At 44.8% G+C, this 10,725-nt stretch overlaps 1 pseudogene; it reads left to right on the top strand.

Moving 5' to 3' along the window:
• Nucleotides 1–1,916: 1,916 nt before the first annotated feature.
• On the top strand, nt 1,917–2,299 carry LOC108541618 (28S ribosomal protein S16, mitochondrial pseudogene; annotated as a pseudogene).
• The last annotated feature ends 8,426 nt before the right edge of the window (nt 2,300–10,725 follow it).

The raw sequence follows: 10,725 nt of genomic DNA, 5'->3' as shown, positions 1-10,725 counted from the left end.
TCTCTAAATATCATTTTCCACAAAACGAACCACAGTTCCTTAGAGAAATAGCCAGTTCCAGGTCTGGAGCAGGACCTGTGCAAGTTGGACATGTGAATTTTTGTTCTGCCAAAAAGCAAGAAAGGTATAATCTTTTATAGATTAATGGAATCATGTCAAAAGGAGGTAGGAGCTAACACTATGGGCTTCCGTTAGCCAAGAAGGGTCAACTTGAACAATAAAAAAGAATAACGACTGTAATTGATTGAAACAAACCAATTATTGCCAAAGTGACCCTGAGAAAACAACTCTTTGGTTGCTCCTGAACGTTGATAAGGCACTAACTTATTCTGAAAATTGATAAGCAAAGAAATAAGCATTTATACTACCTTATTGTGCCAAGTGTATTTCGTGGTAAAAAGGTGATGAGGGAAAGTTCTTTGTAAAATAAATGGAGGAGGCTGGGTGTGGTGGCTCACAGCTGTAATCCCAGCCCTTTGGGAGGCTGAGGTGATCTGATCACTTGAGTCCAGGAGTTCTAGACCAGTCTGGGCAAAACCCCATCTCTACAAAAAATACAAAAAGGAGCTGGGTGTGGTGGCATGCACCTGTAGTCTGAGCTACTCAGGAGGCTGACGTGGGAGGATCACCTGAGGCCAGGAGGTCGAGGCTGCAGTGGGCTGTGATTGCACCACTGCACTTCAGCCTGGTTTGGAGTGAGACCAGCCTGGCTGGAGTGAAACAGAGTGAGACCCTGTTTCAAAAATGAAGAAGAAGAAGGAATAATAGAATTATCACTATTTTGCTATCCCTAATGAAATAACACATCTAGGCAACAATCCTTGATGCTGCTAAAACCATTAGCTATAAAGCCAGTAGGGAGAATGAGGAGAGCTAAGTGGGATGAACTAGGCTAACAGCACTTAAACCCATTGATCAATCTTAGCGTCATTAGAAGTGAGGTATTCCAATATCATGCACCTCATGATGGGATACAATAGTAAGTACGCAGCACCACCTATATTCTTAAAAAAGCTTGAACTTGAATCTAGCTTGAATTTCTCTAGTGCTTACTACCAGTCTTCAGAAATATGGGGAATAGGAGAACAAGTGAAATGGCACTACAAGGAAGCAACCAGCCAAATTCAGAATGTGAAACTTTCTACAGGAGAGATGACCTAAGGTGGGGAAGGAGAATTCTCTAGATTAAAAAAAACATGTAAGAGACATATTCAATCAACAGCAATATGTGGACCGTGTCTGTATCTTGATTCGAGGAAATTAACTGTAAAAAGAAACTTTTGAGACAATTAGAAAAATGTTTATTTTCCTGGATGTTAGATGATATTCTTGCTAATTTTGTTAGGTGTGATAGCAGCATTATGGTTATGTAAAAAGTATCTTCAATTGATAGAGATGTAATCTAACAGTAATGATGGTTAAAATAATACACTGTCGCCGGGCGTGGTGGCTCACGCCTATAATCCCAGCACTTTGGGAGGCCGAGATGTGCGGATCACGAGGTCAGGAGATCGAAACCATCCTGGCTAACACAGTGAAACCCCGTCTCTACTAAAAAATACAAAAAATCAGCTGGGCGTGGTGGTGGGCTCTTGTAGTCCCAGCTACTCGGGAGGCTGAGGCAGGAGAATGGCGTGAACCTGGGAGGCAGAGCTTGCAGTGAGCCAAGATCGCACCACTGCACTGGGCGACAGAGTGAGACTCCCTCTCAAAAAACAAACAAACAAACAAACAAACAAACAAATAAACAAAAAACGCTGTCTGGTTGAAGCTTTCAGGCTTGGATGGCTGGGCAGTGCAGCCCAGTGTCCACCTGCAGCAGCTGCCTTCTGTGTCAGTCCTCTGCCCTGCTAAGGCTGTAGAGCTTGTCCGTGCATGTAGCAGGATGCTCCGAGGAGCCGCGCACCGGCAACACCATGGTCCACCTCACTACTCTCCTCTGCAAGCCCTGCAATGGGGCCACTTAACCATCTGCCTTGCCCTGGGTGACCGCACCAACCAGCCCTTCTACCACATCGTGGCTGCTCACAAGTGTCAAAAGGATGGCCGTTTTGTAGAGCGGCTGGGCTCCTATGATCCATTGCCCAGCAGTCCTAGAGAAAAACTTGCTGTCCTCAAACTGGACTGGATCTGTCATTGGATTGGCTGCTGGGAAAAGCTAGTGGGTCTTGATGGATTTTTCCCTCTGCATCCTATGATGAACACAAATGCTGTAAGACTATGAAGGAAACGGGCATGTGAAGTCCTCTAAGCTTCCCAGAAAACAGATGCAGAGGCTACAGATACACAAGTGAGCTGACTTCAGTGAGCATAGCAGTAGGAACAGTGTCAAGGTCCTCTTAAAATACTGTGTAGAGATCTTAATTTTGTTAGATTAGGAGGTCAATAAATGGAGTGTCCTGATTCACCCTTGCTCTTCTGGTCCGGCCTGCACAGGGCCCAGGGAGAGATTTGTTCTTGTGTGATATAAGGCTGGGGTTAGGTATTAATTAGCTTTTTTGGACTTTGTCTTGGGAAAGACAGTGGCTGCGGGAGGACTGGACTTTCGAGTTGGGCTCTGGGTCTCTTGGACAGCTTTACAGTCTACTGGCTTCCAAGACTTACTGCTTCAAAGCCCCCAGCCAGACTGTTCATGGCCCATCCACATCTTCATGTTCATCCCACAAGTGCAAGAACAGTTACCTTTCTTATTGATTTTGTAATTGGAGATTTATATTGTCTTGTTTAACACATATGCTCAAATATACAAAAGGTAGATTTATTATGAAAATTGCTTTTTGGCTGTAATAACCTACCTTTTAAGAATGAGAAAGTGCTGGGCTTTAGGGAATTCAGAATGAATCAAGATTGAACCATTCAAATGTGGCTGCAGTTTCTGCATGTATCATAGATGGGATCCTTCTGAGTATACTGGAATAGGGAATTAGGACCAAGCCAATTCAGCTGTGGACCTTATTCTTGTCCTTTTCTTTCTTGCTGGTAATTGTATGAAGCAGGTTAAGAAAGCTGCTCTGTGTTAGGATAAACTGTATACCAATAATTACCTATGATGGCGAGTGGATACATCTTTACCTTCTTGTATCTCTCTCCTACCCGTGCGATGCCAGTACCTTTATAAGGGATCTAACTACGTTTGAACTGTATCTTGAGTAACTCAATATACCTTTCAAGCTCTAACTTTTTGATTTGATCCCTCAAAGAACCGTCCATTGGTCTCAAGTATTCCATGTGTTTTAAAAGCCGGAAGTCACCAGGTGCGGTGGTTCAAGCCTGTAATCCCAGCACTTTGGGAGCCCGAGATGGGCGGATCACGAGGTCAGGAGATCGAGACCATCCTGGCTAACCTGGTGAAGCCCCGTCTCTACTAAAAAAGACAAAAAAACTAGCCGGGCGAGGTGGCGGGCGCCTGTAGTCCCAGCTACTCGGGAGGCTGAGGCAGGAGAATGGCGTAAACCCGGGAGGCACAGCTTGCAGTGAGCTGAGATCTGGCCACTGCACTCCAGCCTGGGTGACAGAGCGAGACTCTGTCTCAAAAAAAAAAAAAAAAAAAAAAAAAAAAGCCTGAAGTCAGTGAGATGAAATTCAACATCAAGAATTTGAAGTAAAGTGACTTGAAAGAATGTAAAGGAAACATTGGGACAGTGGCTTGTACCTGTAATCTCAGCACTTTGGGAGGCTGAGGGAGAAGTATTGCTGGAAGCCAGAGTTTGAGACCAGCCTGGGCAACCAGCAAGATCCCACTTCTACAAAATATTGAAAAAATTAGCTGGGCATCATAGTGCTTGCCTGTAGTTTCAGGTACTTGAGGGGCTGAGGCAGTAAGACTACTTGAGCCCAGGAGGCCTGGGTGACAGAATAAGACCCTGTGTCAAAAAAAAAAAAAAAAAGAAGAAGAAGAAAAAGAAAACATTAGGTAGTATTAGGTATTTTGGCTAGAGCATAATAATTAATTTGATTTTTTGGTTTTCAAAAATTTGAGCTGCAATGAAAGGATATTTCAATGTGTTAAAAAAAATAATAGCCCGGGCGCGGTGGCTCAAGCCTGTAATCCCAGCACTTTGGGAGGCCGAGACGGGCGGATCACGAGGTCAGGAGATCGAGACCATCCTGGCTAACACGGTGAAACCCTGTCTCTACTAAAAGAAAATACAAAAAACTAGCCGGGCGAGGTGGCGGGAGCCTGTAGTCCCAGCTACTCAGGAGGCTGAGGCAGGAGAATGGCGTAAACCCGGGAGGCGGAGCTTGCAGTGAGCTGAGATCCGGCCACTGCACTCTAGCCTGGGCGACAGAGTGAGACTCCGCCTCAAAAAAAAAAAAATAATAATAATAATAATAATACACTGTCTTGGATTTGCTATAAAACAATCCAGAAAAGAGTGGGTAGAGAAATGAGGTGGCAAAATATTAAAACAATCACTGAAGCTGGGTGGTAGGTACATGGAGATTTATTCTATTGTTTTTTTCAACTTTGGTGTATGTATGATCATTTCCATAATAGGTTTTATTATTAAATTTTATTATTTTATTATTAAGATAAAATAAAACAAACTAAAGTAGTGTTTTATAATTAGACAATTTGTGGCTCATTTTTACAGTTCCTTGATTGCAGGTTTTGATGCACAAAAATGTTTGGTTTACTTTGCTCTAAGACTTGGCCCTGATCTCACCACCTCCCTGAAATGAAGGGCCTTCCCTGACTGCCCTCCTCAGAAAGAATCTCCCTGCTCTGAAGTTCCAGGAAGATCCTGGTCCTTGTGTCACTCTAGCATGTATCCAGTATAGCCTGGTACCATCAGCTGGCTTTTTGTGCCCTGAAGTCAGGACTTTTGAATCCAGCAGTCCTGGGTTTGGCGCCTGAGTCTGCTGCTTATTGCTTGTGTGATGTTAGAGATATTCTTTAGCCTTGGTTGTTTCTCTGCAAATGGACATGGGATAATGGTTGTTGTCAAGGACAATAAATAGTAGGTGTCATCTCTTCCTCTAAAATGTCAGGGTTGGTGTTGCAGGTTGCATTGTGTCTCACAACTTCATATGTTCAAGCCCTAACCCCCAGTACCTTAGAATGTGCCCTTATTTGGGAATGAGACCACTGCACATGTGCTAAGTTAAGATTATCCTGGAGTAGGGTGGGCTCTGATCCATATGACTGGTGTCCAAGTAAGGGGGGAAATTTGGACCCAGTTAGGTATACAGGGAAAATCCCATATGAACAGGAAGGTGGCTGTCCATAAGCCATGGAGTGAGGCTTGGAATGGATCCTCCCCTCACAGTCCTCAGAAGGAACTGACTGCCGATGTCTTGATTTTGGAGGCCTTTGTCTGGAGGCCTATGATATGATGCGTTTCTACTGTTTCAGCTGCCCAGTTTATGGAACTTTGTTATGGCAGACCTAGAAAACTCACAGAGATGGGGTCCCCATCTTTGTGTTCCCTTCAGCACCTGCTCAGTGCCTTCTTCTCATCCCAAAGGGAGGCCACAGCTGTTGTTCAGGATGTTGATGTCATTGATGACAAGGAAGAGCTTCAGAACTGGGCTGTGAGCCCCCATTGCTGCACTCCTGTCTTGGGTTCTCAGCTTGGCCACTCGTCTGTCAGTATTACTCATGCATTAGGGTCAACTCCCTCTCACCCCTCACTCCATGTGTTCACATATACACAGACACCATGCATGTACTTGTACACATGTACACATACACACCACACATATACTCACACACGTACACACACCATGCATGTACTGTCACGTATGTACACATATACACACCATGCATGTACTCACACACATGTACACAGTCTCACCATGCATGTACTCACACACGTACAGTCTTCATCACACATGTACTCTCATGTACACATACACACCATACATGTACTCTCACACATACACATACATACATGCACACACACAGGTACACATAAATGCCATGCATGTACTCACATACATGGACACACATATGTACCATACATGCACTCACGTATACACATACATATGTACACACATACACATGATTTTGTTTCTACTACTTTAGAGCAACAATCTTGAACTATTTGCTAGAATGCTCCTGACCTAGTAAAATCTCAGGAAAGGACAAGTCCTTACAAGCTGTAGAGAAATGATGTATTAACCAACTGGCCTAAACAAAGTTCTGTGAGCCCAGTTGTACAAATGTCTGGAAGGTTAGGTCCACATGAGTTAATTCTGAGAAAGAAAATGAACTCCTGGATTCTAGAAATTGATGTTACAGAGCTTGGGTCTGGTTGGGAGTGGAAGACCCAGGAATGTAATGTTGGGGGCTCCAGATAGTTCTGTTTCTCCAAGGGCCCTGACCCTGTGTCATTGCTGTGTCCAGCCCCTAAGGGGTGACTTTGACTTGGCAGAGTTCTTTATGGTGGCTTTGGCCGCAGTGGTTCTAACAAATTCAGCCTGATGGTTTGAGGGAGCTCCAGTTCCTGGGTCCATTCTAACTTCCTGACTTTGCAAATCCCTGGAGTGGCCTAACTAACTAAAGGAGCCACTCCTAACTACGAATGAGACCTCAAGAACAGGAAGGGGTGCAGAAACCCAGCTCCAGGGTAATGGTGAGCAGGTGGGCACAGGGGTCTTCAATGCGAGTGTATGTGGTTTTTGGCCAGTGGTGACAATCTCACCCCTGAAAGTTTTGGGAGACCAGTTTATGTTATCTTGAAGAACTAGGGATTTCTCGTAACTATGGAAACATAAATCTCGGCATTAAAGAGTCAGAGAGAAAACTGCTATTGTTGCCTTGACAACCCATAAAACCCCAAGTCTTTGTGGTTAGGAGTAGAGATAATGTGCCTTCAATCTTTTAAGCTAATTTACTTGTGGGAAGGAGAAGTGGAAGTGGGCTTGGGCACCCTGTGGAAGCAGATGCTGCCCTGACTGGGTGTGTGCGTATGAGTCTTCCCAGGCCCACCCTGCCGAGTGGCAGGTGTCCAGTTCTGCCTAATAAATGGCCGAGATGTCCTGGAGAGTCTGTACCAAAGGACTGGCTCTCATGTTCCAAGGAGGCCCTTGTTTCTTGACTCTGTAGGTCTGTAAATGGAATGACTTCCACTCCTGTAATGCAGAAGTTAACTGTTTTCAGCTGTTTTTGGAGGGGCTGTGGCTACCTGAAGGGAGCCAAAATCTTTTGTTACTGGGGCAGATACTCAAAAGCCCTTTCCCTCTCCAAGTTCCTGGCCCTCACTTTTTGTAAGAAAGGCTGGGAATTTAAGGTGTGCAGCTTCCGATGAAACGAGGGGTTCTGAATTCATCGCACAGCTTCTGCACCTGAGGCACTGTCGCCCTTGAACCTGCTGATAAATGCCCATAAGCACTCAGAGCTCGGGGCCACGTTTAGGTTTCATTTCTGTGTTCCATGAAGAGATTATTTTTTCTTCCTTAATATCCTCAGCGGATATTGTGCCTCAACGTGGCACAAAAATTTCTGAGTTGATGTCCAGATGAAATCTGCATGGAGAGTGTCCTCATGGCAACTCTGGAGGACTGGCGAGAGGCTTCCTGTTCTAACTAGAGAACAATGACATCGCGTCTTCTTGAGGCTGAATTGCCAGCTCTCTTTGTTGGGGAAGATAGCAGCGATAGATGAAAGGAAAATTGGAGGAAAGGCTTTTTGAAAATCATTACATTGCCAAGTGTGGGATTTTGGATCCCTATTCAGTGGATGGAACATTGAGTAAAATGAGAAAACAGCACACACAGAAATGCCTGTGGTGTGGCCGATGAGAGGGGCAGGTGGAGCGGTTCTACCCACCCTACCGCGATCCTGGCCCTGTCTCCACAAGAGGTACCTTTCAACAGTTATCCAAATGTAAAATACATTCATATAGAGAGAATGATGTGTTCAGAAACCTGGAGGTCACCAAATGGCCACGCCACTTTGATGTGCTGAGGGTTTGTCTTCTAGCCCGACCCCAGCTTTCTCCCCATGATCTGAGAAAATGGCTTTCCCCTCCCGGGGATACTTCAGGAAAGCTCAGTGTGGAGAATTCGGGATTACACAAATTTATCAATCCAAGGACTCCTCAATAAAACTCCTCCTTTTGGGGAGATTTCAGTGATTCAGCAGTTATTGGCTGCAACCTGTTCTGTTGGAAACAGTGCTGGGGATGTGGCCAGCGACAGCGCAGGTCCCCACCCTGGGGGGGCTTCAGCTTGGAAAGTAAATATCTTGACTGTGCTACCACTGTGATTTAATTCCCAAATGTGGACATTTCACAAATGTATTATAAGAGGTGAAGTGTACCTTCATCACAGAACAAACAAGAAGAAGCCAACGAAGCCCGTGGGGCTACAGAGCTTTAAACTAGATTAAAAGCAATTATTTACTGAAATAGCCAATAACACACTCCCTGACCTACAAGGTGCCTGAGCCTCCTTTTCTTTTATCGGTTCAATTTCTTCATATTAAATGTGGACAAACGTGGAGCATTGTCATGGAAAATCAGCACATTGGTGAATTAGAAAATGATCTGAAAGCACTAAAAGTGCAGGTGATGAATCCATTTTGACGTGCTGCTTTCCTGTTGACTTTGCAGCCATTGAATTTGCTGCTGATCTGAAGTATATTTCATAAAAAGTTGCTTCACTAATAAAGATCAGACAAGGACTTCTCTTATTAAGTCTTGGATAACAAGGGAAGATGTGTACCGGTTATTGTGGGTGATTTCTAACTGCTGTTTGTCACACGTGAGTGAGATTACATACATAAATTAATCATCACTGCCCCTGGATGCATTTTGCAAGTTACCTTAAAAACTCATTTTAAAAAAGCATGCAGAAAGTCTCATCCATCATCTCCATCTGTTGCTTTTTCCCTCCATGACCCGGCATGGCTTCACACCGTGATATTCTTTTTTGCTTTTGTTTAAAACAACCACCTTTAAAAAAATAAGTTTCCAAACTAGGGATTAGGGAATTGATTACGTGGTGACGTGGTGCTCCTTACATTTCAAGAAGTGGGAGGAAAGCGGGAATTTTAAAGTGGATGAATCACGGGGGGATTAGAGGGAGCCACAGCACCTGGAGATGGAAGCGTTCATAGTGGATTGCATGGCTTGTTCTGAAACACTTCTGCTTCTGCTCTTTGAAGGCCAAATGGTGGAGAATAACTTATTTAGCTGATGCACAGAGAACAAAAAGAGGGATGATGGGTGACAGGGTGCGGATCAGTAAAGGAGCAGACGGATTCTCCTCTGAGAAGTGGGCTAACCTTCTCCTTGCTTCCGAGGGGAATACTAGGGAGGTGATACCTCAGGCTCTGGCTCAGTCCTTCCTGGGTCTTTTCCTGCTGAAGCTAAGTGCATATAGATTGGTTTTCAAGTTCCCAGGTGGAAATGTCTTGTCCAAGAAGCTGTTATGCACAAGACATTTCTTTTTCACAGTCAGCCATTCTCTAGTTCGTTTTCCAAGAGCCCACTAGATCCTGGGTAAAATTGTAGATGCTGGGGTCTCTGTGGGGGGCCAAGACATCCTACAAATGAAGTGATATTTGGAACAATATTGCGCTGATCAGAGGGTCAGAGAGAGATGTAGGTGCCGATGTCACTGAAATCCTGATCTGGCCATGTTTGAACAAACCTATTTAAGCCCAACCTCACTTCCTCAAGTTCTTAAATTCCTCTTGACAACAAGCCAGTCTGGGTTGAATTTCTGTCAGTACCAAAAAAGATCTTGGCTAACAGGAAGTGAACTCTGGTTAAGTGAGAGCAGCTCCTGGCATGTGGTTAGGACACATTTGAGGGTCATTGTGGTTTTTACTGTCACTGTGGTAATTCCCCAGGGGCTCTGACCCTCCACCTTTCACCATTCTGGAGCACAGCCTCCTTCACCAGCCTCAGGAAAGAAGCAGGCTCCTGCAGCAAAGTGGAAAACTGCTCCTGCTTTCCTGGTCTAGGATTAGGAAAGTTCCAGGTTTTATTTTTTAAAATAGTTTTGATCAAATCCTGAAATTTTCCAGGGGTTCACAGTTGGAAGAGGTTTTACCTAATAAGAAATCACTCTATTCCTCATGCTAAAGAAGTGATTGTTGATGCACTGTGGATTTTGCCTCTCGGCGAGTGGTAGCTGGGGAGGACTGCAGAGTCATCTGTTGTTTTTGGATGTCTAGCACTCAATGTCCCTTTTTCTGGTGACAGCATCTCTCTTTTCCCCTGGGGACCCGTGGTATTCTCAATCTGTGAGGTTCAGGTGGACTGACCAACATGCATAGATGGAAGCCGTGCTACAGCTCACACCTGCATCATCCCGAGGAGGACAAACACTTTCTGGAGGGAGCAGGGACAGGTTTGAGAATTCTGAGGGTTCCATCTCATCTCTGCTAAGATTGCTTCTTGGCTGTTAAGGCTCCATTCACATGTATGTAGTGCCTGAATATATCCACAACAAATGGGGAAGGATGATGTGATAGATTGTTTGTAAAAATGGCCAGAATTCTCCATCCCTCCTCTCTCATTCTCTTTGCAATGTGACCTTTCAGCCATCCTCCCCACCCCCATCAAGAAGTGAGGTCCACATCTTTACCCCTTGAATCCAGCCTGGCTTAGAGCTTGCTTTGGCCAATGGAATATGGTGGAAGTGATGCTGAGCTTGTCCCAAGCCCAGGCCTCAAGCACCCTTGTGGCTTCTGTCTGCTCACACTCTCCCTCCCTTGTCCCTGCCTCAGCAACCTACTGCCTCTGTGTGGAAAAGCCTGGCATAGCTTAA

This window comes from Rhinopithecus bieti, unplaced genomic scaffold, assembly GCF_001698545.2.
Source record: "Rhinopithecus bieti isolate Rb0 unplaced genomic scaffold, ASM169854v2 scaffold_20477, whole genome shotgun sequence".
NCBI classification, from domain to species: domain Eukaryota; kingdom Metazoa; phylum Chordata; class Mammalia; order Primates; family Cercopithecidae; genus Rhinopithecus; species Rhinopithecus bieti.
Note: the sequence above shows the minus strand (reverse complement) of the source record. Positions and strands in the feature narration are given on the sequence as shown.